The sequence below is a fragment of the Pteropus alecto genome, unplaced genomic scaffold (assembly GCF_000325575.1).
Source record: "Pteropus alecto unplaced genomic scaffold, ASM32557v1 scaffold76, whole genome shotgun sequence".
NCBI classification, from domain to species: Eukaryota; Metazoa; Chordata; class Mammalia; order Chiroptera; family Pteropodidae; genus Pteropus; species Pteropus alecto.
The window spans coordinates 380,127-389,224 of record NW_006443138.1 but is presented as its reverse complement, the minus strand read 5'-3'; the positions used below and the strand labels follow the sequence as shown (position 1 = coordinate 389,224).

General features: G+C 32.6%; 2 pseudogenes; both read left to right on the top strand.

The window, feature by feature from the left end:
- The first annotated feature begins 3,451 nt into the window (after window positions 1–3,451).
- LOC112472344 lies at window positions 3,452–3,570 on the top strand (annotated as a pseudogene).
- A 3,797-nt stretch (window positions 3,571–7,367) lies between these two features.
- Window positions 7,368–8,183, top strand: LOC102891417 (annotated as a pseudogene).
- The last annotated feature ends 915 nt before the right edge of the window (window positions 8,184–9,098 follow it).

Below are 9,098 nucleotides of genomic sequence, written 5' to 3'. Positions count from 1 at the left end.
CTTAGGATATCAAGAACTGTCCACATTCAACTCTAATGTGGAACTTAGCAAAATGATTAATATTCATCTGGAGTTTAAACTCTGCAAAGGCAATAATTTGGTATATCTTTTCCAAAGTGTATCTTTAAGTCCTAGAACTCTTCTTCATAGATGATGGGTATATGATAAATATTTGGTGAAACAAATAATAAAACAATGAACGAATGAATCTGCAAACAAAAACAGAGACTCTATTGTAGCCTCATTATGCCTACTACTTTTAGTGCCTGGCACATAATAGGTACACATAAAATAATTTTAATTATGAAAGACCAAAGAACTATAAAATTTCTTACACTCTATGATAAATTCATAAATATATGAACTGCATGCATTTTCTTTTACTATAATTTTCAACATTGTCTCTCTTTTGCTTAAAACACTATGTATATTTATATTTTAGCTGCATGAATACATTGAGGTTTGTGCATTATATTTTAATAATATACATTGTATTAAGAGTGTGCTGAATATGTTTCTGCCTTTATGTGTAATTTGCCTATTATTTCAGGGAACTAGAATTTTACAACATTCTTTTGCATTACATTGCAATGCTGGCCACTAATATATACTCTACTCTTCTCTTCATTATTTTACACTTTAGCAATCAATAATATTGAGAAATAATGACAAATAAAAAGCTAAATGACATTTTAATTTAGTCTAGAAGTGGTTTTTTAAACACTCATATCTGGCTAATGCACCATAAGAGGAAATGTAAAGCAGGTGTATTTTTTAGACATTGCTAGCCATTTAAACGTGCTATATTTACTTGCACAATCCTGATTTTATATTCCTGTGTTCTGGCTGTGGTTGAAGACTGTTCACATATAAAATTATATGAGAGTTTGCGTGTGTTCATAGGTATAGCAATGCTGAAGAAAAATATACTGAGTATAAGAAATTTTTCAAGTAAAATAAAGCTTAGTTCTAAGATTGATACTTTTTAAAATGGTAATTCACTGTGATCTTCATCAAATGAATTAGAAATGTAATGAGTTTTAAAAGTAGATTTCACATTTTTTGTTTCAATGCCTGAATTTTTAATGTGGAGCATCATATTTTGTACCAGACATTTATGAAATTTTATTTTTTTTTAATTCTCATGTTCTTTGTGTCAATTATTGAAAATTCAACAGGAATGATACTTATTTCAAATAACTTTTATACCTTTTCTTCTGCCTTTAATCTGTTGGTTAGTGCAATATATATATCAAAGCTTCTTATAAGTTATATTTTACATAAAAATCAATATATACTCAAAATGAAGTCATATGAGTAGAATTCAAGGCTTTAGTTGAGGAGCTTTACAATATAAAAATTGTTCCTAGACATTTTTTTCTTTATGTATTTTCAGAATCACGTGATTTGTTCTGTGGGACTATTTGCAGAAATCAAATCTCTGTAAAAGTGTGATATTTCTCTATTTAAAAAAAGATTTAGATGAGAATAATTATTTTTAATTGTTCTATGGCTGGAATTATGTTTCTTTTCCTTAAATAAAAGATAAAATAATCTAGTTTAATTAGTACCTGCTTTGGAATCGGAAATGTGAATTTAAACCACAGAACAGATAATTTATTAATTATGGTAACTTATGGAAGTTAATTAATCTGTAAACCTCAATTACTTATCTATAAAATTGGGGCACAATCACTTATGTCACATTGCAAGAATTAAGTGAAATATCATTAAGAAAAGACTACCATAGTATTTGTTATGTGCCAGCTTTATTACATATATTAATTTATAAATCATGTACATATTATACATTTATATGATTTTTAGGATAGAGTCTGGTATATATAATCAGGATATATCCAGTTAGCCTAATAATGAAAGTTTATGACATTTTGAGTATGCAGTTCACATGAGATGAAAAAAAATCACCAACACTTATTTGGAGAAGGAAACACCGAATCTAATAGTTCCCTTTTTCAATATTAGGCAGGTACATAGCACAGGTATATTAGGCAGGCAGATACAGTTCTTGTACTTCATAACAAGTAACACAAAAATCAACAATATCTTTAACATAAAGTTCGTCTAGAGAGTCTAAAAACCCCAGAATGTCTCAGAATGCTCAAGACTGGGCAAAAATGATTAACATTGGATGAGGCTCCCAAGTAATTTTAAGGCAAATTTCCTAAAGATCTTTAATATCCACCCTGTGCATAGCCATGAGTAACCATGATGTGCCTGCAAAACAAAAAAACAGTAAATTTGTGAATAATGTCTGAAAAAGACATCAGCATTCCATGATAAGACCAGCGAAGATAATGGTACAACTGTGAAAAGTTCAGAAGATTGCCATTTTTTTTCTGAGAAATGGACCCAAAGAATATATGTGAAACTTGGAAAGTATTGCACTCAATTATTTAAAAAACAGGATTTAGTTATCAAAATGTCACACTTGTAAGAATTAGAAGTCATCTTTTACTCTTCTCTTCCTAAAGAATTTCAAGATCCATCTAAAATAATAAAAATTGTTCTGATATCATTTTTATACAGTCTGTACCTTATTATTATTAAGGATTTATATCTACCCTTGGTTCCTGTATGAGAATTCCTTTGAATACTTGCTGAGCAATTATCTTCTTTAGCAGTGGAGAATAAATGATAGGGATGAGAGGTTTAACTTTACCTGTTTTTCTTTTTTACTAATTTTTAACACTTTCAACAATTCCTGTTGCTAAATGATGAGATTCCACTAAATCATTGCTATCTAGCAGAGATGGTAAAAGTTAGAGTGGTTTAAATACAATGTTTCTATGTGCACAATCTTATTTCTGAATAAGTTTTAAAAAGCATATAAAGTAAGGAGCAGTTTTCTCAGTTTATTTTTAAATAGAACAGAAGCATAAAATCCTGAGAATAAGGAATGAAGATCGTAGGTCAACTTCCTATGCCAGAGTTGCAGAACCTTAAGGTTAATGCCAGGGGCAGTATGAGTGAACCACTACTCTCACTTGAGGTAATCAGCATTTGTGTGAAATTCATGAGCACGGTAATCTCTGAAAAATGTCTTATTACTTCCAATACAGAAAAGACCATGAATTTACAGGGTAAAAGTAACAATCCTAGGAAGTAATGAGAAAAAACTAAAATTATCCTAAGTTGAATCAGAATCAAATTGTTATCAAAAACTTTAACTAGAGGAAAGTAATGCAGAGGAAAACAAACAAAAATTCTACAGCTTAGTAGTTATTGATGCAATAATGTTCAGCCTTTTAGTGAAAACATGCAAACTCCCTGACTATCAGTAAAGGAAAATGAAGTATATGTGCAGATAACAAAAAGTAAGAGGAAATCTATTAAAATTCCGAGGAGGCAGGACCTCCCTGAGATTGTGAGTAGGTGAATGTTTAAGAAGTACAGAGTGAACCACTCTGAATAAACTTTGGATAATTTGGTCTACGGCCATGCTACCATGAAGAAGCCAGATTCCGTCTGATCTCGGAAGCTAAGCAGGGTTGGGCCTGGTAAGTACTTGGATGGGAGACCACCTAGGAAGAGCAGGTGCTGTAGGCGTAAAAAATAAAAAATAAGGATTTTAAGCTGACAAGGTCCTTGCAATCTGTGAGATCAATCAAGAGTTGCCTTACCTAAAAAAACAAACAAACAAAAAAAACCTTTGGATAATTTGAAGAGAAGTTATCTGTCTGGTGTATATATTTAAGTTTTTTGAACTTTTGTTTCCTCATCTGTAAAATAGTGTAGGTAACAACATATATTCTCTTAATTTTTGAATGTGATGGACAATTGAGATAATGCATAAGAAACAACACCAAGAAATAGAAGGCAAGAAATGTTAAGGGACTGGGGACAGATGTGTAATGTCTATCTCAGTGAGAATGATGTATAATGAGTCTTATAGTATGTATGTTCTAGTGAGAATGTTGTAATGTAGAACGCAATTAAATCCAATACAACTAAATCCGTAATGAAATAAAATATTATTTACCTAAATTTTGCTTTTAATTTACTGAAATTGTGAATAAAATCTGATTATTAAATCCCTATTTTAATGGTCTATAAGAAAGATCATGTTTTTATATTTCAAATTTTTACTAGAATATACATCATCACTATTTTAAAAAATATCAATGGTAAAGCCAGGATCTATCATTATTGAAGGATGCTACATATTTATTTGAAAAAGAATACTAAACATGGATGAATAAAAATACTAAAATTAACTGCCAATTAAACATTTAAAATCATCACAAAATCAGGAATTTCACCATACTTTTTTGTATTTAGCAGTCATGTGTTGCATGTGTGTGTGAGAGAGAGAGAGAGTAAGAAGGAAGAGGAAGCAGGCTTGGCTTCCTTACTCAGTTGCAATGGACAGCTTTCCATCTGTCATGCCCCAGTTTATTTTTTATCAGCTGAATCAGTCAATTAGTTCATACAACAGAATTTATTGCCTAGCTTAGTTTTATCTCCTGATATACCCACTTGAAAGAAATATCATTTTAAATGAATAAACCCCTATCCTGAGCAAATAGCAAAATGTGTACTTTCGTTTTTTTACACTGTGGGGAAAAAGCAGATACACGACACATCATTATTTATTTGTGTTTGGTGTTTGTTTGTCACAAAGCAGCAATCATAAATAACAGTCAGGAGAGGACAGAGACTCAGCCTTTAATAATATTGTTTTGAAAATACATCACCTAGCATTGAAAATGTCATATAAAATTCATATCTATTGCTGTTTACAAAGGGAAAAAAGAACGTTTGTACTTTGCAATACTAGCACAATTCTCCAAAACATTAAGATGCCGTGTGCCGTCTTTTATTCACACTTATTTTTGGTAGCCAGAGATACGTTTCAGAGTTATATTGATTTTCATTCTGGCTGTGGTTGATTAATATTTCAGGAAGGATTCATGTGCATTAGGGCAGAGCTGAATAGAAATATCAGTGCATTTTCTCAAGCCAAGGTGGTGTGAGGTGTGACAAAAACAACCTACCTACTGGTTTTATTTGGTAAGGTGTACAGGCAATAGAATGAATCTCTAAAATTGACAGCCACATGGACTGGTTAACAGGAAACTTGACATTCTTTTCAACACTTGCTATTGTTATTAATGACTTGTCTCAGCTTCATGCAACTAATAAAATGTTAGTGTTTTGTGAGCACATTAGTGATCTTTTTATTTTAATCTCGAGATTAAGTGTGATCACCTTATAAATTTGCTTCCCAGAAGGTGCAATTTTTAGTAATTGCTTTTCCTTGATAAGGATTTCTCACTCATTACAAGAAACTGCAAATGTAATAGTTAAGGGATGATTCTATTGTAGTAACATTTTTCATCCTGACCCTATTCCCAAGGTTGAGAAATTGCTCGTCAGTTTAATGTTTTCTATTTGCTTCTTTGCCAGCTGAGTTCTTCTATTTTAATAGCTCGTTTCTATCATCCACCATTCCCTTCTTCATTTTGGCTTGGCTTTTTCATTATATGACTGTTATACGAAGCTCAGAGTTCCCTGAACACATTAAAATGTCCAACATATTGTCATCTACATAAACAATCACAATTTATGTGACTTGCAAACTCCCATTTATCTCTAAGAAAGAAATAAATTTTGTAGAAATAACAGATAACCATTTAGACCCACTGGTTATTACTGGGTTTGATATATTTTTATTTAAAGAAATGTTAATGATTACAGTGAATGAAATTATATTTAATAAAACAGACTCAATAATTCAATTCAGCTATAATCAAAGTTATCTTAATTAGAACTTTGGAAGAAATCAACACTTTTGTTATCTTTCTTCTCACAATTACTAAAATTATACAGCTTATAGGGAATATGATTAAAAATTTAACTTAAAGATGTCTTTAATACTGCCAAAGACCTATCAATTTCAGAAAGCTCAGTAGCCATATAATGAGGAACTAATTATGAATGAAAAACTCTACATAGAATAATGTCCCTAGCATCAAGGTTAAATGTATTAGCTTACTGCACACTTCAGTTCTTTAAAACAATGCCAAATTGTTAGTTTGCTTCAAAAGCGAACCAAGGTTTTTCGTTTTCCTGAAATTATTGAAAAACTTTCATTCCTTAATGCTTATCCCCCTCCCAAAAAACACAGGAAATGTAACTTTTTATTCAACTCACGTTTATCTACTCTTAAGATTATATTTTTCATTGCATGAGGTTCATTTATTTTTTTCTGAAATATCTCTTCTGGACCTCTCAAGATTTCATCTGGACTAATTGCTTTCTTGACATGCTTCAAAATTCTTCACTCGAGTGTCTTCAGGTTTACTGGAATCTCAATCTTCCTCTTTTTTTTGAGAGAGAGGGCATTGTTTTATTGTGATTTATTGTCAACTATCTTCCTCTGAAAGTGATTCAAGAAAGAAAATCTGTGTGTTCTTACATGTCTTAAGATATATCTGCTTTGACTTCATGCTTAATTGTTCTTTGGGTGGGGATAAAATAAGTAAATAGATAACTTTATTAAAAAGTTATTTAGTCTGAGAGATTTGAGTGATTTTTTTTGTTCTATTGGTCTTTTTTTTAGATGTTCTAGAATTCTATAACTTTTATTGAAATAGAGTTACATGAGAGTGTAAGAAATAATGCAGAGAAACTCTTTTTACATTTTACTTAGTTTCCCCAGTTGTAACATTTTGCAAAACTATGCCAAAATATTACAGCCGGAATATGAGTATTGATACAATCCACCAGTCATATTCAAATTTCTTCAGTTTTACATATACTCCTGTGTGTATGTGTACATATACTTTTCCCTTGAGAATTAGTCACACTTTTGTGTGCGTGTGTGTGTGTGTGTGTGTGTGTGTGTGTGTATTGAAGACTTTTGGATTGTATACTAATCTGTACCCCATTTCTAAAATTTTATCATTTCAAAAATGTTATGTAAATAGAATTATACAATATATAACCTCTTAGGATTGACTTTTTCATTAAGCATAATTCCCTGAAGATTTATCAAGTTGTTTATGTATCAGTAGGTTGTTCCTTTATAATAGCTGAATAGCATTCCAAAGTGCTATTCACTTGCTGAAGGCTATTGGGACTGATTCCTTTCCCACTATTACAAATAAAGCTGCTTTTAACATTTGCAAACAGGATTTTTGTGTGTGCATCAGTTTTTATTTCTCTGGGATAAATGCCTCTGGATGCAAGTGCAAAGTCATACAGTAGGCTGCATGTTTAATTTTTTCATACTTATCCAACTGTGTTTAAGAGTTGCTCTACTGCATTTTCTTTTTCTTTCTACCATCTTCTTCAGTCCTAAACTTGATCTAGTTGCCCACCAGCCTAGCATCTCTTTTGCCATGGCACTCAGCAATGATGACACGGAAAAGCAGACTAAACATATAATGGCTTTTATTGAACAGGAGCCAATGTAAAAGCAGAAGAAATAGACACAAAAGCCCAAGAGTTCAACATTGAAAAAAAATCATCTTGTGCAAACCCAGAAACTGAAGATTATGGAATACTATGAGAAGGAAGAGGAGCAGAAAGAACAGCAGAAGAAAATTCAGATGCCCAATTTGAATCAAGCAAGGCTCAAAGTTCTCAGAGTGAGAGATGACCCTATTACAGATCTACTAAATGCAGCAAAACAGAGACTCGGCAAGGTGGTAATAGATACAACCAGGTATCAAGTGCTATTGGGTGGACTGGTCCTTCAGGATTTGTACCAGTTTTGGAGACCCAGATGATTGTTTATTGCTGAAAACAGGATTTCCCTGTGGTAAAGGCTGCAGTGCAAAAAAAAAAAAAAAAAAAATCCCTATGTACAAAATCACCACCAAAAGAGATGTTGCTGTCCAAATTGATCGGGAGGCTTACCTTTCTGAGGAAATAGCTGGTAGAGTTGAGATATCTAATGGGGATCATAGAATAAAGGTTTCTCACACCTAGAGAGCCGGCTGAATCTGATAGCCCAGCAGATGGAGCCAGAAGTATGGGGAGTCTTATTTGGTGCAAATGCCAACAGGAAGTTTTTGGACTCAGCCTTTGGGAGGTGGAGTTCGTGTACTGCTCTGATGTGGAAGTTTCTGATATTTGAAGAAACAAGATTATCTAGCTTCTTCTGTGCTGTTTTAATATTCTGTACTTATCAGTGGATATCCTTCTGTAGCTAATGCCTTTAGCCTAATTGTTAACAATGGGAGAAAGTTTCACTTACTATGATCAGGAAACCTACTTCTAGCTTTTCTAAAAGTAATATAACTTTCAGTTGGTTCTGCAGCCTGAAGGTGAGGAAATCAGGTGGTGTTTGCACGAACTTCACTCTGTCTTCTGCTCTTCCTTTGGTTCTAGTTATCTAGTCTAGAGGGTGATATGTATGGTGTTCTTTGTTCTTTATGCTTAAAATGCGTGCATGTGAGGTATGCATTTCTTGCAGCAGTAGTAGCTTCACTGTTACCTATTTGGACTTATAAGTGTTCCTTATCTGTAAATGCAATTTAAAATCTAAGCCATGATGCTCACATGCTCGCTCTCTCTCTCTCTCGTTGCTATATATACTGTCTTGCATTTCCACCAGCAACGTATGAGCAATCCAGTGTTCACAACCTCACTGGCATTTGGTGGTGTCCTTTCTTTACTTTAACCATCCAACTAGATATGTGATGTTTCATCATGATTTTTATTTGCATTTCCAAAATGAACTAATGATTGGGAACGTCTTTTCACATGCTATTTTTTCCTGTTTTTTTTTTAGTTGCTTCAGATAGGCAATTTTTAATTAAATTTTTTTGGGTGACATTGGTTAATAAAATTACATAGGTTTTTAATGTATAATACAGTAATATGTCATATGTATGTTACATTGTGTATTCACCACCCAAAGTTAAATTTCCTTCCATTACCATATGTTTGACTCCCTTTACCCTTATTCACCTGCCCCCTCTTTGGAAAGCCCCAGACCCCTTTCTCCCTGGTAACTACTAAACTGCTGTCTGTGTCCATGAGTCTTTGTTTGTTTGTCTTGTTTGTTTGTTGCTTTCAGTTTTGTATCCCATATATGAGTCAAATCATATATTCTCAACTTTTTC